Source organism: Phocoena sinus, chromosome 3, assembly GCF_008692025.1.
Source record: "Phocoena sinus isolate mPhoSin1 chromosome 3, mPhoSin1.pri, whole genome shotgun sequence".
NCBI classification, from domain to species: domain Eukaryota; kingdom Metazoa; phylum Chordata; class Mammalia; order Artiodactyla; family Phocoenidae; genus Phocoena; species Phocoena sinus.
The window spans coordinates 65,027,233-65,050,547 of record NC_045765.1 but is presented as its reverse complement, the minus strand read 5'-3'; positions in this window follow the sequence as shown (position 1 = coordinate 65,050,547).

The following is a 23,315-nucleotide window of genomic DNA, read 5'->3' as shown; positions in this document are numbered from 1 at the left end:
ATAAATAGTGCTTTTGTGAAAACTTTTATTAGTCCTAGAAAATAATCCTAAAATTACTGGCTCAAAATTTCACAGCTAACTAGACTGTATCAAACATTTTATCATGAATTTCAATCTGTTTGCATTCATACATTATGTAGTACTTACACAAAAAAATCGTTTGTGTTGTGGGCTTGTTTTATTGTTATGGAAATTAGTAGTCCTCGGACATAATTCTAAAATAATAAAATCAGCTTATGTGTGTATATTTGAAAGAAAAAAATTGAAAATAAAACAGTGCTTCAATTATCTAACTAGAGAATCAGAGCTTACTTTACTTTAGAAATGCATGAAGAATAATACAAAAGTCTGGCCATCTGTGTATGTGATGTCAGCAAGAAGACTCAGCTACTCAAACTAGGCTATGTGATGTGCCATAGAGATGTGTCAAGAGGCCAGCACATTTCCTGAAAACTTATCTTGCAAAATGTTGCCCTGTTTACAGTATTTCTCTGCATTCTAAGATATTGCTCTGACACAGTCAATGTGAACAAAGAGTCTGTTGTTAATACATAAAGTCCCCCCTCCCCTTTTCATGATATTTGATACTTCATGGCCACAAGAGATCTAAAGACGTCTGGGTGCTGAAGGAAAGAAGTGGAATGAAGCTGTTAGGACTTTTGTACTCAGATTCTTGGGTGGGAAAGTTAGTAAGCTCTGTTTCGTTTTTTTGCAGCTTTATATAGATAACAATCTGTGGTGTGTTCATTTTACCTTGGCCCCATTCCCACATCCTAATCCAAATCTTGCCATTAGGTATAGGTATGCTTTTCCTTCTCTACTGATACTTGCACTTGGGTGGGAGCTCATTTGTGGATCTTAAATACAGAGTCTTTGTTTTTGTTTTATGTCGGTGGGAGCTGTGGAGCATCATGTTAATCCTGGAGCTTCTTGGACTAAATTAAGAAAGGGATACTTAAAGATACTCACGTGGCACAAAGGAAGAACACATGGAGTAATTTTCTACAGAGAGTCCCGAAAAGTTTCTCTTATCCCTGTTCACACATGCTGTTCCTTCCATCAAGCAGTGAGGTGTATGTCTCACCCTTTAAACCTAGACTAGCCTAGTGATTTGCTTTCAGGAGTATGAGGATGAAGGGAGATTCTGGGATTTCTGAGCCCAGACTTTGAGAGACCTTGTAGGTTTCCCTTTTGCTATCTCAAAAACTGGCTGCCATTTAGAGAAGTATGACTGTTCCTGGAAGATGAGAGATTCCAAAGGGAGAGAAAGAGGTCCAGATGGCCCCCAGCCATTTCAGCCAGCTCCGTTGAGGCAATAGACATGTGAGTGAGGTCATCTTGGGCTTTCCAGCAGATTCCATGTAGAGCAAAAGAACTGCCCGATTGAACTCAGTCACTCCTCAGAATCATGAAAAATAGTGAATTGTGGTTGTTTTAAGCTCCTAATTGGAGGTTAATTTGTTATGCAGCAATTAGTAACCAAAACAGGATCCTTCTACAGTTGGCACAGCAGATACTCTCACTTCAGCCCATTACCCTCAATAAATCTGTTTTGATTTTCTTGTGTGTGTGTGTGTGTGTGTGTGTGTGTGTGTGTGTGTGTGTGACTCTCCAGTGCATTTGATTCTTCTGATAGTGCCCTTTCCAAACTTTGGTTTCTGAGTCACCACTCTCTCCTGATTCTCTTCTAATCTTAATTCTTTTTCATCTCCATTATCAAGGACCTTCCTTATCTCACCATTAAACATGGATGGTTCCAAGGTTTGAATCTTGTCTCCCTTCCCACTTTGTGTTTGTGGTATATATTCTCTTTCATGCCTCCCTCTATAACTCATGACTTCCTTAACCGTCTATTTTCTAAGTCTCCAAAATTTCTAACTCAAACCAGATTCTTTTTCTGTCATTTAGATTCTCACCTTCAACGATGTGCTAGAAAACTCTGCCTAAATATCTAAGAATTTCAAACTTGGTCCTAAACTAAGCTCCTAAATCCTTACCCTAACATTATGAGGATGTGGTTTTTTCAATTATTACTTAATCTACTTATTTGCTTTAGTCTCTAGCTATTCTTCTGAGTCATACATCTGAGCTGATCTTCCTATTGCCCCTCTCTCATAGCTAATCAGCCGCTATGTTTTTTTTACAACTCTAACTGGAATGTGTCTCTCAGATCTATCCCTTCCTTTTTACTGGTTTAAACTAGGCTGTCAATATTTATTACCTGAACAAAATCAATTATCTCCTAAATTGTTTCCTTGTCTTTATTCCTTTAGTTAAGTGGATTTTTCCAAAATGCAGATGTAATCATGTAACTTCCTGCGTTAAGTCATTAAAAGGCTCCCTTCGGTGTAGCAGAACTTTCTGTCTGGTGTCTGGGCACAATTATATGTGTGCACAGTAGTGAGTCTGTAAATGTTTGACAGCCTGCTCTCCATGAGGAAGAAAAAGTATGCATGTGAATAATGTACACACAGACATATACATACGTGTGTACATGTATACATAAATTTGTTATATTTTACTGAGGCACAGCATACAGTCTACAAATAATTTTTTAAATGCAATACTGTACCTTGTAAATTCAGTATAGCTGACTGATTCTCATAGGCTGCTTCTGTTGATTTTTGCTGAACTGCTGTGTCTGGATCCATGCTATGGTGGCAGTTGATAAACAACTATAGCTCTGATGTGAATGTTAATGATATTTTCACTTACATTAATGATTAAGATGAACACAAACAGTAATGTCATGTTGGAACTTCACTTGTTAGTCAACAACAGCAACTTCTTTGCTGAATCATGTAAGTTTTCCAATACTGGAAGTATACGACCTCAATTTTGGGGTGCTAGTCACAGTGAAACAGCTAGAACTATGACATACTTTAAGTATAATCTGCACTCTTAACATTTTATCCATCTCCAACTTTCTTAAGCTCAATCAACAAAACAGTAAATAAAAACGTGATCTGTAGCATTTGCTGATTTTTCCTGGCATCACTTCTCCCACCATGGCCAATTTCAAGCTACCAACATGATGTCACTACATGAGGATTTGGAAAGAAATGCACTGGAGCACACGATTATTTAGTATTTCTACTTTTCACGTACAGTAGACATTACCTCAAAAGCACACCTAAGAGTAAGGTGTAGTAAAATAATTGGGAAGTAATGAGGTTTGAATATTATGTTTGTGTTTAGTATAATTTCTTTGATTGTAAGTTTATATAATGTGCTATTTAGTAATGGCTATGTTTATCAATCAGCTTGCAAAATTCTTCAGATTTGAACGGTTGGCTCTCTTTAACCTGTAATGTTAGGTGTATCCAGCACACAACTTGGTGTACCCAAGGTCTTCATCTTCTCCTAGAGGAAGCTTTTGGGGTGTGGGCCTGAGTGATGCCTGAGTTCTTGGCCCTCATCCAAGAGCTCCTGCTGATTTTTCACATCCTGTATGAAGCTTTGGTGAAACTACCCCTTGCCCAGGCAAATGGAGATGACTTCTTCCGTTATGCCCCGTGCTTACCGCTTACCTTCCTCTACCTCCTGCGACATTTATCACCTCTATTGTGATTCCTTCTCATTTTCCTACTATGTTAATAGTCTTAAGAATCTATAACAAAGAACTGTGACGCTATTATTGGGTACTCAATTTATTGTCTAGGAATAAATGTATGAAAGGTGAATGGGCTGTTAGGACTGACAGGGAATAGGAAATTGAAAATTGTCCCAGAATGCAGGGTTCTCTCTACCATCCTGGCCAACCGACTTTCAGTGACATCATCTAGCAGATAAAAACCAAAGTGACTCACTTTGATCGGGGTTAGTGAGATAGCACTGAAGAATAACGGAGAGGTGTCTGTCACCACTCTCCTTAGTAAAGGATCAGCAAGCTCCTTAGAAGAGCAAAAAGACTTCAAAAGATTATATCTCAGAGAATCTGGCAAGATACGACGTTATAAACTTTGTCAGAAAATTTTAAGTAATAAGAGCTGTCAGAAATAACAAAATTCTTAGCCTTACAGGAGCCTTACCTTGTATGCTTCTGATTTGTATTTTCTTACCATATGCAGCATCTGAAGATCAACTAGCAATATCACCGCTTCCAAAAAAGAAAGTAAAACACCTATAGGAAACAACTGCAGAGCATTTGTGACACCCCAGTCACTACTCATAATGTACTTTGAGTTTAAAGGCAAAGCAATAAGGCTGAATCCTGTCTGTATTGCACTCTTCCAATTTACTGTGCAGCTTGTGTTTGAACATGTTCTGGGGCACACACTACCTCTCTCACTTCTTATGCTGTATTTGGCAAAACATGAAAACCAGTGAGGCTGATAATAGAGGTCTGAAACCAAGCCAGTCTCTTATCATCATGGCTGCATTACCTTCAAACCCACTCTGCTGGGCTCGACGAAGGTTGGCAAAAGATAATAGCACCGCCAAGGTCCTCCATGTCCACGGGGAGTCCTTGCCAACAGAGCAGAAGAAACTCCATAAAGACTAATTTAAATACCTGAATGCAGGGCTCTCTGAAGCCATATGATCACAGAATGACCAGCTTGGCATGATCACTTTTCATTCATAGAATGTGAATCTTTTAGGTTGCCACAGATCAGTAATAAGAAAAATAAAGACTTTTGTCAAATACCAACTGTATTCAATGCTGAGTATCACTAACTTTGTAACACTATTAAAGCTAACTGCCGGCAGTAAATGAAGAGATTCACCAACAGACTGTATATTTTCATATTGTATCAGGAACTTAGAGAAAATCTTATACCTTATATCTATATTTGATATAAGGTATAAAATCCAGATATAAGGTTGGTAAAATACAGACTATTGGAGGTACATTTACTCACCCAAGATCACAAAGTTTGAAAGTGGCAAAGGCAAATTTGAACACAGGCCTGTGTAACTCCAAAGTTATATTCTTTGCACTATACAAGTAAATAAAGATACGTTTCATACATTAGACATTAAAGTTCTACTAGTTATCACTGTCAGTAACCTTAGTCATAATGTGACAGCACCATATTTAAGCACAGAGGTTAGTGTTATGAATGTACCTCATTTCACTGTGGGCTAAAATATAGACATCTGAAACATTTGGATGTGTATTCATGTCTACAAATATTCAGACTGTAGCTGAAATGCAGAAATTTATGGACTTCCTCTCTTCTTGCCATGCACACTCTTTACTGATATAATGTCATTTGTTTCATTCAGCAAACACCATTGACCAAGGATCAGGAAGTGTGTTAAGCATTGCTGGTACCCAATGAATAAGACAAGCAGGATTCCTGCCACCCAAAGAGCTAACAGTTTAGTTGAAGAAGGCAGATTGTAAGCACACAAAAAAGTAAACACATAAATAACTATGATCATTACAGACTGTGAAACTTGTTATGAAGGAACTATGCAATATGACATGGCAGAGAATAATTAGAAGGCAACTACTAAAAGTCAAATCATGTGTTACTGCTACTGAAGAAAATAGCAGTAGCATCAATAAGGAGCATATCCGAGGCTTTCTAGGAAGGAAAAAAAACGCGTTCGTAGATGTTGACATCAGCCTCTCTGCACAATATGCATGGTTTGAAAAGGAATCAGTTCCTCCATTCAAAATTATGCATTGTCTGATATTGCAGGTGCTATGAAAAAAGGAAGAATTTAACTAGTGATAACCTTTACTCTAAACCTTAGTGTCTGTCAGTAATTTTTTGTTCTTTATAGGGAGTTAATGAATGATTTTTTGTTTCTGTTTTGGAAAAGTAAACCCTCTTTTCTGCCACAGAGACAGGATTGCAGCTACAGACAGTTTGCATCAGTGAGTTCCCAGGAATCATTAGGGAAAATGGCATGACAGAGTTGAAAGAGCCAAGTGCCCTGGCCAGTCTTGAATCCCCAGTCACTATGATGTGTTCTTCCACAGGTCATAACCGTTTGTTTACAATGTCTAAAATGAGAGTATTGCATCATTCACCAAATGATGACTGAGATTCATTCCAACTCTAACAATCTCTGATTTTGTGTTCGAATTCAAATAAACTATATATAAATATGTAAATTATCTTTCTATTGAGACAGAGAGGAAATTTATTAGAGTGGCATAAAGAACTTTCTGTTTTGGGACTTCCGTGGTGGCGCAATGGTTAAGAATCTGCCTGCCAATGCAGGGGACACGGGTTCGATCCCTGGTCCACGAAGATACCACATGCCGCAGAGGAACTAAGCCCATGCACCACAACTACTGAGCTTGTGTGCCACAACTACTGAAGCCCCAGCACCTTGCTCCGCAATGAGAAGCCACCGCCCCGCAACAAAGAGTAGCCCCTCCCCACGCCCCACTCACCGCAACTAGAGAAAGCCTGCGCGCAGCAACGAAGACCCAACGCAGGCAAAAATAAACTTAAATCTTTTTTTTAAAAAAAGAACTCTCTGTTTAGATCTGTTAATATTCTGGATATTGGTTCAGAAAAACCTTACTCTAAAGTTTTTGATATGAACAGCACATGACTAGTTAACAATTTTCTAGTCCAGTGCCCTCATTTTGAAGAGGTAACTGCAGCCCAGAAGCATGAAGGACTTAGCCATTGTGCTAGTGGCAATGGCCAAACCGACACCAGGGCTCCAGACCTAATCCAGTCCTTGGTCTCTCAGATTAACTATGGCTTATGTCCTGTCACATATTAATTTTTAAATCTGAATCTGCCATGTTCTGTTTCTGAACTTATTTCTGTTTTTCTTTATTGTTCATTATAAAGTTATTTATATTTTGGAGACAGAATTCAACCCATATCATGATAACCTTGTTTCTTACTCCAGGCCCTATTTCCAAGTCAGTGCCCATGAAAAAAGGGTAGGAGAATATATAATTTAATTTACCTGCTTTGTTCTTTCTTGTTCTTTTTGAACTCTGCTCTTTTAATGATAAAAACAAATCCCTGCACTATCATTGAGACACTGATGGTTTTTCGTCTACATAGATTCTCAGATTTTATATATGACATCTAAGTATAGCCCTGTACAAAAAGGAGTCAGGTTTCACAGTGCTATTTTATGAAATTGTTATTTATACCATTTGCAACAAATAGAGAAGCAAAATAGGAGTTATAATCACGAACAGTCTCTTAAAATTCTCTGAATAATCTATCTACCCAAAAGACATAAAAACATATATCCAAACAAAAACTTGTACACTAATATTCATAGCAGCATTATTTATAATAGAATGGACACAACAGATTGTCCATTAAAGGATGAATGGATAAACACATGAGGTATATCCAGACATGACATATTATTTGGCAATGAAGTGGAATGAAGTGTCGATATATGATGCAATATAGATGAATTTCGACAAATTACGCTAAGTGAACAAATGAGAATATGATTGTATGATTTCTTTATAAGAGAAGTCCAGAATGTGCAAATCTATAGAGACAAAAAGTAGATTAGCAGTTACCTGGGGGCTGGGAGTGAAATGGAAGTGACTGCTATTGCGTATAGGGTTTCTTTCAGAGGTGATGAAAATGTTCTAATTTCAGATAGTGGTAATATTTGCATAATTCTGTGAATATACTAAAACCCCTAAGTTTTATACTTTACATGGGTGAATTTTATGGTATATAAATTATATCTCAGTAGAGTTGCTTTAAAAATCATCTGTCAAGGGCTTCCCTGGTGGCGCAGTGGTTGACAGTCCGCCTACCGATGCAGGGGACACGGGTTCGTGCCCCGGTCCGGGAAGATCCCACATGCCGCGGAGCGGCTGCGCCCGTGAGCCATGGCCGCTGAGCCTGCGCGTCTGGAGCCTGTGCTCCGCAACGGGAGAGGCCACAACAGTGAGAGGCCCGCGTACAGCAAAAAAAAAAAAAAAAAAAATCATCTGTCTACCAAGAAGTTGGGCTTACCTTTCTCATGCACCAACTTAATCTTTAGCAACTGTGAGAAACTGAAAGTATTTTCATAGATAGGAGTTAAAGTTTCATAGAGCTAGAAGGAATATTTGAATTCATAGTATAATAGTCAGAGTCTTATGCTCTGATGCCAGATTGCTTAGGTGTGAATCTGGCTCTGTTAGTTACAAGTTGTGTTATCTTGGACAAAATGTATTTATTTTCTTTAATCCTCAGATTTCTAATTTATAGAAAAGGATAATAATAGTACCCAGCTCATAGATAAATTAATTGCTATTTTGTGCAGTTTTGGCTAACATGATATAGTTCAAATAATTGAATCATTGTTAGTCATAGGATGCAGTTCAATTCCCTCATTTTACAAATGTGGTACTACTGTTGGTATTAGGTTTTAAAGAAGTTATGTCAAGTTGCACAAAATCACATAGTAAAATAAAACAACTATAAGTTATCAAATGCCTTTGCATCGTTTTTAAGAAGTAAAATTTGGATTTTAATTTTTTTCCCCTTAAAGAACTACTTTGTTTCATTGTTGGGCTAAAATGTGTCTCATTTTGAAATAATTTAATGAATTTAGTCTTTATAGGTTTATTTGTTTCTTGTAAAAAGGGCAATTGGATGAAAGCTAAAGACTCTACACTGAGTTCATATAATGATTATCTGGACTGATGGAAACTAAAAAAAATTCTGTATTTAATTCAGTTTAAATTCTCTAGATCATCCTCAAAGGAATGTTCACAAACTTTGAAGACACATGATAGGTGACTTGCAGTTTTAAGGAAATTTATTAAATTAACCATTTTTATCCAGTTATCTTTAATGGGAATGATATTAAAGAATTGTAACATAGAGCTGAAATACTAGATTTCCAAGTATAATATGATTTAGAAATATACCACCATAAATATAAAATAGTTCAGTAGTTAAATGAAATTCTTTCTGCTAGGTTTTTTGTTTCATGCTTTTGATTCCTAGGTAAGGTTTAAATTGATTCAGGAAAGTAGTCACAAAATTGTGTTTACTTGCTGAACTGGGAGACAGAGAGCAAGAAGGTAAGAAACAAAGAATCAGGAGACAGAAAGAAAATGACAAAAACATAGCAATTACACTCATTAGCAGTTTTGAAAAGAGTAACATTATTTGATCTTGTTGTAACTCTATGCTTGTGTCATAAAGCAGATATATAAAAATGATCTCTGGACTGGAATGCAAAGTTCTATAGCTTTAAAGCAATTTATCTAACTAGTCTTTAAAATTCTAAAGTCATTTAGAAATGTAAACTGAAAAGCTTTTTAAACAGCATTTTTCCTCTATGGAAATAAAAGGGATGAGAGCAAAATACAAACTTTGAGATTTGACTGCATTTATAATCCTGACACATTTGGTAAACATTTTGATAATGTTGAGTTCAAGTTTAAACAAATGACAGAGATATGTATAAAACTTAGGTTTCTTAACTTAAACTTTATCTGTATATCTGATTAGTTACATCCCTAACTTTTACATCACGTCCCAAAAAGAAAATATTTGATGAATGAGAGTCAATAGTTGCAATTACCAGAGTTCTAAAATTTGTAGCTTAAATAAAGAACAAGTAAGGGAGAATTAAACTAAGTAAATAATTGAAGTGTTTATTTATTCATCTTCGTCTTTTGTGTGTGCTTAATGTATTTTGAGGAGCATTCTACCAGCTCTTCTTTTTGTTTTCCTAATGAAACCTTTACTAAAGCAAACAATTCTGGAGATGGAAGGGTAAGAGGATGTGGAGCTCACCTCCCCCCACGAACACATCACAAAGACATCTACAATGTGGAACAATTCTCACTGAAAACAAACTGGAATCTGACAGAAGGATTCCTGTACAACTAAGGGTATAAGAAAGATACACATGTAATCAGGTAGGAAGGGAAGAAAAGCAGTCAGGTTGAGACCTGTGCCCCCGGCAGGGAGAATATACAAGCAGATACCAACCCTGGGCAGTGAAAGCTGAGAGCCACAGTTTGACAGCCACAGTCCTGGGTCCTACACATGGGAGACAAACCTCCTTGGCTAGTTGGAGGACCTCTGGCAATAACAAGAGGGCTGTGGTAAGGCTGGACTCTGCTGGTGAGGAGTACACATGTGCTGGCTTCCCCCAAGGCAGGGAGGCAAGAGCAGCTGCCAGGTTTCCTTTGACCCACTTGGCACGTGCCCCTGCTCAAGCCTAGTGGATGTTTGGCCTTGCTCACTCCACATCACAGCAAGGCATATGGAACATTCTCCAGAAGAGATCACATGCTAGGCCACAAAGCAAGTCTCACCAAATTTAAGAGGATAGAAATGATATCAAGCTTTTTTTTCCGACCACAAGGGTATGAAATATGAAATCAATCATAGAAAGAAAAGTGGGAAAAGAACAAACACATGGAGACTAAGCAACATGCTACTAAAATACCAATCAGCCAATAAAGAAATCAAAGAGGGAATCAGAAAATATCTTAAGACAAATGAAAATGAGAACACAATTTTCCAAAATCTATGGGAGGCAGCAAAATCAGTTCTAAGAGGGGAGTATATAGCAATACAGACCTTCCTCAAGAAACAAGAAGAATCTCAAACAACCTAACCTACCACCTAAAGGAATTAGAAAAAGGAGAATAAACAAAGCCCAATGTCAGCAGAAGGAAGGAAACAATATAGATCAGATAGGAAATAAAATAGATATAAAAATAGATAAGATCAATGAAACTAAGAGCTGTCTTTTTGAAAAGAGAAATGAAATTGATAAACCTTTAGCCAGGCTCACTAAGAAGAAAAGAGAGAGGACCTAAATAAAATAAGGAATGAAAGAGGAGAAAAAACAGCCAATAACCACAGAGATATAAAAAATCATGAGAATACTATGAAGAGTTATACACAAACAAATTGGGCAATCTAGAAGAAACGGACAAATTTCTAGAAACATGCAGCCTGCCGAGACTGAGTCAAGAAGAAACAGAAAATCTTAACAGATGATCACTAGTAGTGAAATTGAATTTGTAATTTAAAAATTATAGAAATCAAGAAATCTAGGACCAGATGAATTCACAAGGGAATTCTACCAAACATATAAAGAAGAGCTAATACCTATCCTTCTCAAACTATTCCAAAAAATTGAAGAGGACAGACACTCCCAAATTCACTCTGTGAGGCCATATTTACCCTGATACTAAAACTAGATAGGCACTACAAAAAATGAAAATGACAGGCTCAGGTCTTTTATGAATATAGATGCAAATATCTTCAACAAAATGTTAGCAGTTAGAATCCTACAATATATAAAAGGATCATGTACCATGATCAAGTGAGATTTATTCCAGTGAACCAAGGATGGTTCAATATTGCCAAATTAATCAATGTAGTATACCACATTAACAAAGGAAGTATAAAAAAATCACATGATCTTCTCAATAGATGCAGAAAAAGCATTTGACAAAATTCAACATCCATTCATGAAAAATTCTCATCAAATTTAGTATATAGGGAACATATCTCAACATAATAAAGGCCATTTATGACAGACCCACAGCTTAACATACTCAACGGTGAAAAGCCGAAAGACTTTTCTCTAAAGTCAGGAATAGAAAGGAGTGCCCACTTTCACCAGTTCTATTTAACTCAGTAATAGAAATCCTAGCCACAGCGATCAGAAAAGAAATAAAAGGCATCCAGATTGGAAAGGAAGAAGTAGAACTGTCACTATTTGCAGATGACATGATACTTTACATAGAAAACTCTAAAGTCTCCACCAAAAAACATTAGAATAAATGAATTCAACAGTCACAGGATACAAGATTTATATACAGAAATCTGTATATTAATCTGTTGTTTTTCTATACACACTAATAATGAACTATCAGAAAGAGTAAAAAAAAAATCACATCAAAAAGAATAAAATAAACTGTGATTAAAAACCTTCCAACAAACAAAAGCCCAGGACCAGATGGCTTCACAGGTGAATTCTATCAAACGTTTAGAGAAGAGCTAACACCTATCCTTCTCAAACTCTTCCAAAATATAGCAGAGGGAGGAACACTCCCAAATTCCTTCTACGAAGCCACCATCACCTTGATACCAAAACCAGACAAGGATGTCACAAAGAAAGAAAACTACAGGCCAATATCACTGATGAACATAGATGCAAAAATCCTCAACAAAATACTAGCAAACAGAATCCAACAGCACATTAAAAGGATCATACACCATGATCAAGTGGGGTTTATTCCAGGAATGCAAGGATTCTTCAATATACGCAAATCTATCAATGTGATAAACCATATTAACAAATTGAAGGAGAAAAACCATATGATCATCTCAATAGATGCAGAGAAAGCTTTCGACAAAATTCAACACCCATTTATGATAAAAACCCTCCAGAAAGTAGGCATAGAGGGAACTTTCCTAAACATAATAAAAGCCATATATGACAAGCCCACAGCAAACATCATCCTCAATGGTGAAAAACTGAAAGCATTTCCACTAAGATCAGGAACAAGACAAGGTTGCCCACTCTCACCACTCTTATTCAACATAGTTTTGGAAGTTTTAGCCACAGCAATCAGAGAAGAAAAGGAAATAAAAGGAATCCAAATCGGAAAAGAAGAAGTAAAGCTGTCACTGTTTGCAGATGACATGATACTATACATAGAGAATCCTAAAGATGCTACCAGAAAACTACTAGAGCTAATCAATGAATTTGGTAAAGTAGCAGGATACAAAATTAATGCACAGAAATCTCTGGCATTCCTATATACTAATGATGAAAAATCTGAAAGTGAAATCAAGAAAACACTCCCATTTACCATTGCAACAAAAAGAATAAAATATCTAGGAATAAACCTACCTAAGGATACGAAAGACCTGTATGCAGAAAATTATAAGACACTGATGAAAGAAATTAAAGATGATACAAATAGATGGAGAGATATACCATGTTCTTGGATGGGAAGAATCAACATTGTGAAAATGACTCTACTACCCAAAGCAATCTACAGATTCAATGCAATCCCTATCAAACTACCACTGGCATTTTTCACAGAACTAGAACAAAAAATTTCGCAATTTGTATGGAAACACAAAAGACCCCGAATAGCCAAAGCAATCTTGAGAACGAAAAAAGGAGCTGGAGGAATAAGGCTCCCTGACTTCAGACTATATTACAAAGCAACAGTAATCAAGACAGTATGGTACTGGCACAAAAACAGAAAGATAGATCAGTGGAACAGGATAGAAAGCCCAGAGATAAACCCACGCACATATGGACACCTTATCTTTGATAAAGGAGGCAGGAATGTACAGTGGAGAAAGGACAGCCTCTTCAATAAATGGTGCTGGGAAAACTGGACAGGTACATGTAAAAGTATGAGATTAGATCACTCCCTAACACCATACACAAAAATAAGCTCAAAATGGATTAAAGACCTAAATGTAAGGCCAGAAACTATCAAACTCTTAGAAGAAAACATAGGAAGAACACTCTATGACATAAATCACAGCAAGATCCTTTCTGACCCACCTCCTAGAGTAATGGAAATAAAAACAAAAATAAACAAATGGGACCTAATGAAACTTCAAAGCTTTTGCACAGCAAAGGAAACCATAACCAAGACCAAAAGACAACCCTCAGAATGGGAGAAAACATTTGCAAATGAAGCAACTGACAAAGGATTAATCTCCAAAATTTACAAGCAGCTCATGCAGCTCAATAACAAAAAAACAAACAACCCCATCCAAAAATGGGCAGAAGACCTAAATAGACATTTCTCCAAAGAAGATATACAGAATGCCAACAAACACATGAAAGAATGCTCAACATCATTAATCATTAGAGAAATGCAAATCAAAACTACAATGAGATATCATCTCACACCAGTCAGAATGGCCATCATCAAAAAATCTAGAAACAATAAATGCTGGAGAGGGTGTGGAGAAAAGGGGACACTCTTGCACTGCTGGTGGGAATGTGAATTGGTTCAGCCACTGTGGAGAACAGTATGGAGGTTCCTTAAAAAACTACAAATAGAATTACCATATGACCCAGCAATCCCACTACTTGGCATATACCCTGAGAAAACCAAAATTCAAAAAGAGTCATGTACCAAAATGTTCATTGCAGCTCTATTTACAATAGCCAGGACATGGAAACAACCTAAGCGCCCATCATCGGATGAATGGATAAAGAAGATGTGGCACATATACACAATGGAATATTACTCAGCCTTAAAAAGAAATGAAATTGAGCTATTTGTAATGAGATGGATAGACCTAGAGTCTGTCATACAGAGTGAAGTAAGTCAGAAAGAAAAAGACAAATACCGTATGCTAACACATATATATGGAATTTAAGGGAAAAAAATGTCATGAAGAACCTAGGGGTAAGATAGGAATAAAGACGCAGACCTACTGGAGAACGGACTTGAGGGTATGGGGAGCGGGAGGGGTGAGTTTTGACAGGGCGAGAGAGAGTCATGGACATATACACACTAACAAACGTAGTAAGGTAGATAGCTGGGGGGAAGCAGCCGCAAGGCACAGGGATATTAGCTCGGTGCTTTGTGACAGCCTGGAAGGGTGGGATGGGGAGAGTGGGAGGGAGGGAGACGCAAGAGGGAAGACATATGGGAACATATGTATATGTATAGCTGATTCACTTTGTTATAAAGCAGAAACTAACACACCATTGTAAAGCAATTATACCCCAATAAAGATGTTAAAAAAAAAAAAAAAAAAAAAAAGAATAAAATACCTAGAAATAAATTTAACCAAGGAGATGAAAGACCTATGCACCTAAAACTATAAAACATTGATGAAGGAAATTGAAGCTGATACAAAGAAATGGAAAGATATCCCATGCTCTTGGATTGGTAGAATCAGTATTGTCAGAATAGCCATACTAACCAAAACAATCTGCAGATTTAATGCAATCTCTATCAAAATACCTACAATATTTTTCACAGAAGTAGAACAAATAATATTAAAGTTCATATGGAACTACAAAAGACCCCAAATTGCCAAGGCATTCTGGAGAAAAAAGAGCAAAGCTGGACTTTCCCAGACTTCACACTATACTACAAAGCTACAAAGCTACAGTAATCAAAACAGCATGGTACAGGGGACAAAAAAAGACACATAGATTGATGGAACAGGATAGAGAGCCCAGAAATAAACCCACACATCTGTGGTCAGTTAATCTATGGCAAAGAAGGCAAGAATATACAACAGAGGAAAGATGGTCTCTTCAATAAATGGTGCTGAGAAACCATTTCAGGACAGCTACATGTAAAAGAATGAGATTAGAAAATTTCCTCACACTATATGCAAAAATAAACTTAAAAGGGATTAAAAACCTAAAAGTCAGACTGGAGACAACCTATGGAATGAGAGAAAATATTTGCAAATGATATGACCAATAAAGAGTTAATATCCAAAATATACAAACAGTTCATACAGCTCAATATCAAAAAAACAATCTAATAAAAAAATGGGCAGAAGACCTGAATAGATATTTTTTCCAAAGAAACCATACAGATGGCAAACAGGGACATGAAATGATTATCAACATTGCTAATTATTAGAGAAAATGCAAATCAAAACCACGATGAGGTATCACCTCACACCTGTCAAAATGGCTATCATCAATGAGTTTACAAAGAACTAATGTTGGTGAGGATGTGGAGAAAAAGGGAACCTTTGTACACAGTTGGTGGGAATGTAGATTAGTGCAGCCACTATGGAAAGCAGTATGGAGGTTACTCAAAAACTAAAAATAGAACTACCATTTGATCCAGCAACTCCACTCCTAGGTATACATAGGAAAAAACCAAAAACACTAATTCGAAAAGATGTGTGCACCCCACTGTTCATAGCAGCACTATTTACAATAGTCAAGGTATGGAAGCAACCCAGGTATCTATCAACAGATGAATGGATAAAAAAATGTGGTACATATATGTGATGGAATATTGCTCAGCCAATAAAAAAGAATGAAATTCTGCCCTTTGCTGCAACACAGATGGACCTAGAGAATATTACGCTTAGTGAAATAAGTTAGAGAAAGACAAATACTTTATGATAGCACTTATATGTGGAATCTAAAAAATAAACAAACAAATGTAAATAGCAAACAGAAACAGACTCACAGATACAGAAAACAAGCTAGTGGTTACCAGAGGGAAGAGCAAAGAGTGGAGGGGCAAGATAGGGGCATGGGCTTAAGAGATACAAACTATTGTGTATAAAATAGATAAGCAACAAGGATGCATTGTACAGCATGGGGAATTACAGCCATTATCTTATAATAACTTTTAATGGAGTATAATCTCTAAAAGTACTGAATCACTGTGCTGTACACCTGAAACTAATATATCGTAAATCAACTATACTTCCATAAAAAATAATAAAACAATTGTAACCTATTATTTCAGTTCCACCTGCATTATTATTTTTTTTTTATTTATTTTTTTTAAATTTATTTATTCATTTATTTATTTTTGGCTGTGTTGGGTCTTCGTTTCTGTGCGAGGGCTTTCTCTAGTTGTGGCAAGCGGGGGCCACTCTTCATCGCGGTGCGCGGGCCTCTCACTGTCGCGGCCTCTCTTGCTGCAGAGCACAGGCTCCATACGCGCAGAGCTCAGTATTTGTAGCTCACGGGCCCAGCTGCTCCGTGGCACGTGGGATCTTCCCAGACCAGGGCTTGAACCCATGTCCCCTGCATTGGCAGGCAGACTCTCAACCACTGCGCCACCAGGGAAGCCCTTATTTTTTTTAATATATATATATATTTATTTATTTTTGGCTGCATTGGGTCTTCGTTGCTGCATGCGGGCTTTCTCTAGTTGTGGCGACTGGGGGTTAGTTACTCTTTGTTGCGGTGTGCGGGCTTCTCACTGCGGTGGCTTCTCTTGTTATGGAGCATAGGTGCTTCAGTAGTTGTGGCACGTGGGCTCTAGAGCACAGGTTCAGTAGTTGTGGCACATGAGCTTCGTTGCTCCGCAGCATGTGGGATCTTCCTGGACCAGGGCTTGAACCCATGTCCCCTGCATTGGCAGGTGGATTCTTAACCATTGCGCCAGCAGGGAAGCCCCCACCTGCATTATTAAAATGTATGGTAGATAAAAGAATTTTTAAAAATATGGTCACTACTGTGTAGTAGCCCAACTCAGGGGAATTTACGCACACTTAACGAGTAATGGATTTAAGCTCTCTATGACAAATGCCAAAACAAAGTTATCTGAAGAACACTATGAAAATATCTGGGAAGGAGAAGTAATTATTCCTCAGGGAATTGTGTCAGACTCCTCCTAGGCGTTAACAGCTAGTCTGGCTTTTAACAGAAGTGTAGGTAGGTTTAGACAAGTAACTGTGTGGCATTAAGAAAGACTGCAACAGGAAGTAATAACTTAAAGCAGGGCATATCCTGAGAACAAAAAGTAAATTGTTATGGGACTCTTTATTCTACAATTCATTTTATCTTCCCCTTTTGGATATCATAATTCAGCAAACTGTGAAGCGGCCATACAACATTTTGACACAACACTTTCTGTGCTCATGGCTCACAGAAAGAGGTTATCTAGGGTTTGTATGAATCTGAAGCCCCTGGCATTTTGCCCATTTTTTCAGCAGGACTGTAAGGACCTGTGCTTTCATGGTCCATTGACATGTCACTCCTAGATGTTTTCAAATTTCTCTGGTACCGCAGTTTGGGTGCTGGATTGTTGGCCTCTAAAGAACAGCTTGAAGACATGGCTCATGTGTGTGACACAGCGCATGTTCTCACAACTTATGTGGTCTTATAGAACCTGTTCTGCAAGCTTGCACATCTCCGTTTTATGAATAAATGCATTTGAAAAACATAAATCAATTTTATAACATTTGTTATTTTAAATCTGCCAAGAATAATGGAAACTTTCTCAGTTCTAGAGGAGAAACAGAGCAAAGAAGATATTCATCACACAATTTGAATGAAAGATGACTGGTAGGTTAATTTCCTTTCTCTGAGAAATTTGGTCTTTGTTGCTAGAATGTTCTATTTGGAACACGAATCACACAAATCACTGAACCATTGATTTGACTATTAAAGCTGTTTTAAAATAAATTTTCATTTTTCACATTGTTGATTCAATATTTGTTAGGAACAGTAGTAAACTATATAATTCATCACTTGCACTGTGGAGATTGTATAAAAAGAAAGAAGTACACATCAAAGGTACACACGTAATGTTTAAAAAAACTCTACAAATTCTCTTCTATTCTGTGAAAAAAAATCAAATTAAAGGATTCCTTTCAGTCAAATCTACCTACAAGCATAAATTTTAAGTATTAATAGATATAAGGATCATGTTAAATTTGAGATAAATGCATATATTTATTGCATGTCCACCTGCATCTCTGGATCATGCTCAGTTTTTCCATAAGCAACTTTAATAAATTAACAGAATGCATTAGTGAATAGAGTAGTTCATAGACAATAATTTTAGTTCTTCTGTCCCTGAAGAAATGCTAAAGTACCAGCTTCATTAACTTAATGAGGTTACATTAAACACTTGGAGAAAACAGCCAGCACTAAAGGCAACAGTCCAAAGGAGGAAATAGCACACTGATGTCAAATAGGTTTAATTGTGAGGGCTGGCTTAGTTCTGTTGATGGTGAGACCTAAAGTACAATGCCATGAATATTTTAAAATATGAAGTTAGCTGGATTTAGGGAGAAGCAAAACTCTGATTAAGCAATTGTGTCAACAATACGATTGGGAGAAGGGAGTGATGGTACAGTTGCCATTTGTTTGCTGATCCTTTCCAAAACTAATCCTTCACTAAGCTCTAATTTTATCATTTAAATCAGCTTCCTAAAATCACCACCATATGCTAGATGTATTGAAGAATGCAAGAAAGTATGGTGGTAGCTTTATTCATCTTGATGTATAAATTAACCTTGAAAAAAATAGAAAGTCTGTATGCTAAATATTATTGCTTGATTCCTTTTAAAACTTTATGCAGGAATTATTTTCCATATTGCAGTAATACTCTAAGCCAACCTGAAGTTGAGAAAATATTCAGCTCATTATATGGGTATCTCTTGAAAAAATTAAGTCCATTTTTATAGTGAATGCACAAAACTAGTCAACAGGAATGTTAGTCACTGGGCTGTATCTCATGTGAATGTCAAAAAAGGTTCCAAACAAGATATAATGAAAATGATCAGAGTCACATCGACTGAAAAAAAAAAAAAAAAAAGCACAACCTAAAGTTGAGAGTTATGTTTTATTCAGTGGACAAAACTGAGGACTTAAGCCTAGGACACAGCATCTGAGATAACTCTGAGAGACTGCTCGGAAGAGGCAAGGGAGAGGAGCCAGGATATATAGGCGTTTTGGCAACAAGGGCAAGGTATGAAGGTTGGGCGGTGGCTGGGGGTGGGGGAGGCGGCTACAGTGTCTGATGGTTTGAGGACAGGCATTGTTTCCGTTCTGAGTTCCCTCAGGGCACACCATCAGGGCAGCTGTAGTGGCTGATGGCTGCAACATCCTTTGTTTACTGATACAGCAAGAGACATTCTTAGTTCACAGTCATAATAATCATACCTCAGAAAGTTTGGGGACTGCCCAGTTTTTTAAGATTCAGAGTCACCCTACCAGCTGTCTTCTCAGAATTAGAAGCCTGCCAATCTCTATTCTGTTAATATTTATTAGCTACTTTCCTGTCTCTTCACCCTGTATGTCTTCATCTTAGGTTTATGTTCCCCCTACCAAACTAATAACTCACTCTTTCCTATGAAGGTCTTTTTGGCTTGTGATTACATATGGATTCTGTTTACTCCTGTCCACTACTACTTTTTGCTCTCTTTTTCCTCTCTTTCACTTTCTGTTCCACCAGGCAAATGACCTCTATTTATTTCCAGTTCAGATTATCAACAGAAAGGAAGCCTCTAATTTCTGAGCAGCTTTTTCCAAGCTATTGATTGACACTCTTGAGTTGTAGGCCAATTATTATAATATAATCATGTTTAACCAGAAGGATGGCACCCTTACGACACTGTCATGTCAACTTACACAAAAAGAAATTCTGGCTTTCAGTGTAAAGTACATTTATTTCTCAGAATATTGAATTCTATTATGAAATGTGCATACGCCTGCAGTTTATAAAACACAGATGAAAAAATGTTCACACGTTTAGAGTATAAATAAGTAACTAGTAAGCACGAACATTGTTAGAGGTAAGCTGATTCATAGGATGTATTCAATAAAGATAAACACTTAGCATATTACTCTTAAACACAGTAAGGAGTGGACAGTATTCCGCTGTATGAATATATCACATTTTCTTTATCCATTCATCTGTTGATGTACAGTTGGGTTGTTTCAATATCTTGGCTGTTGTGAATAAAGTGACAGTGAATAATGGCAGTGTTAATCTTTCCTGGGGATCCTGATTTTAATTCCTTTGGATAAATACCCAGAAGTGGGATTACTTCTGGGTATTTGAATTTTTGAGGAAATTTTATACTATTTTCCACAGTGGCTACTCCATTTTACATTCCTACTAACAGTGGACAAGGGGTCCAATTTCTCCATATCCTCACAAACACTTTTTTATCCATTTGCAACAACATGGATGAACCTGAAGGAAATTATACTAAGTGAAATAAGTGAGACTCAGAAGGACAAATATTCCTTGACTCTACCATGATGAGGTATCTAAAACAGTCAAACTCATATAAGAAGAAGTCAAACTTGTAGAAGCAGAGAACAGGATGGTAGTTGCCAGGGTCTGAGGGGAGCGGGAAATGGGGAGCTGTCGTTCAATGGGCATAAAATTTCAGTTATGCAGGATGAATAAGTTCTAGAGACCTGCTGTACCACATCGTGTCTATAGTTAAAAATACTGTATTGTACATTTACATAGTTAAGAAGGTACATCTCATTTTGTGTTCTTATAACAGAAAAAGAAGTACAAGGAAACTCTTAGAGGTGATGGGTATGTCTATTACCTCAGTTGTGGTGATGGTTTCACAGGTGTATGCATATGTAAAAATTCATCAAATTTCAAGCCCAACCCAACACTTGACTAGATTAACACAAATCCTTTCTGTACACTAAAGGTGCAGAAGAAGGAAAGGTATGCTCATCTCCAAGCATAAGATAAACTTGCCTCAGAATCTGCTGTGCTTTAACATGTCTAGCTTCCAAAGAAAATTACAAGACATTGGAAAAGTCAAGAATAAATGAAGTCTGAAGATACAAAGTAATTATCAGAACCAGCCTTGGAGATGACCGAGGTGCTAGAACTCACAAGGAATTTAAAATAACTGTGAATAATATGCTAAAAAAAGCTCTAATGAAAAAGTTAGACAACATACAAGGATAGATGGGTAATTTAAGCAGAGTTGGGAACCAGGAAAGAGTCAGATGGAAATACTAGAAATCAAAAACACAACGACAGAGATGATGAAGTTTTTTATTTACTTCATTTTTCAGATCTCTGAAAATAAAACTTACTTGTTATTTAGCTCCTTACTTTACACTCCTACCAATACAAGTATTCAGATGGAATTGACCTATCAAGTGTTTTAAACTTATCTTTACTTCTGTTGGATTGCTTGAGTAAAAAAAAATGAATAAAAACAAGCAAATCCAATAGAAAGTTATTTTACTAGCTCAACTATGTTTAAGGGTGTGTGTGTAAATGAATCTTTAAACTGATTTTATCAAATTTAATCAAAACAGCTGAATTAATTTATGCATAAAGCCACTAATTTTAAATAGATGGGTTTGAGTGTAAAGATGGGAAAGGGACTTGTGTCTGAAACTAAGAACGCTAATTATTCTAGAAATTTCTGCACATCAGACAAGCATGCAAACTTTCAGGCAGTAACAATTTTCTGTTTCAGGTTAGACTAAATTTCCCAGGGAATTCCATTAAATTGGATTGTTCTGTGGGAACACAACACTGTGTGATATAAAACAGCCCCCACCAATTTACTAAATTCCTTTTTCATCAAGCTGTATTTTTATTAAAGTGTAAATGATCAGTTTAAGCATTTCTCCTCGGCATAATACACATAAGGCAAGATCAAGAAAATCTTGAGTGGCAATCCAATCAGTGTTCTGTTGAATAGTGCTATTTCAAAAATAATAATCATACAAATTCTACCCACAGGTACTACTGTGAATAATGATATTTATTATTTGTTCAGTGCTGACAGTGGGCAGACACAGCCCCTGACCTGGGGGTTTATAATATTGAAGAGAACCTAGACAGCCAAGGAAATCTGAATAAACTATGCCAGTGAGTGCGAGGCTTTGCGGCTTACACACATCTATAAATTTCTCTTCCTTTTCTCTTAATTTCTCCCCCTTTATTCTTGTAACACACTGTATATCAAGTAAATACATTATGGAAATTTTTTGCGGATTTCTTACTGATACTTTACATTAAGCAAATCACATCTTAATTTGTAATATATAAAGTTCTTTAACATAATTTAAGCAGCGATCACTGACAGGTCTTCACAGGGAGTTTGAGATTAAATCTGTAAATATTTGTATTTTAATAAAAATATATTAAGTCCTACAATTTTTTCCCTCATGTTTGGAGAAAAGAGGCTATTTTGGTTGGATAACAAGAAGAATAAGGAAGCAAGATCCATTAATTACACACTACTTATTCATAGATGCTTGGTGCATTGTTTTAGCTAACAGTTTTTCAGTACCATATTTGAGCCTTTACAAGTGGATTTTGTTCTAAAGCAAGGTTTACTTGAGAACTTTTTAAAAAAAGCTTTTGAAGTAATATATTATATTTGAAGTAATATACACACATAGATTTAAATAAATCTTTTATTTAAGTACATGTAGTATAGAATTACACATTGAACATTTGGAAATCATGAGTTTAATGTGATATAAATTAACTGTTTAGATCAACAGAAATATATTGTTGCCTTCATAAAGAGAACAGCACCATTTCTCACAAAGCACTTTAAAACAAAAATCAAGATCTAGCACATATATGTATGCTTCTGAGATGGAAAACCAGTTTATAATCTATCTTGAATTTTTATAAGAGTTTATTTATCCTGTGATAATATTTGAAAGGCTTTCCAGAAACAGGAAGACATAAGTTTCTGGTTCTAATTTAAATAGTCATATGATATGTGACCTTAATGTAGTAAGAGGTATTCTGGCCAGGGTAGTTTCTTCTATGGATCAAGTGTATTTTTGTTAAATTGTAAAAATTTAAAACAAATGTCTCCCAAGCTGGAAAAAAAAACCTCAAGGGCATCATCAGTCATAGGTTTAAAACACATGCCCAAATAATTAACAGCTAAATCATAGAAGAAAAAAAAAATAAGAGCTTTTCCTGAACAATTTGTGGTATT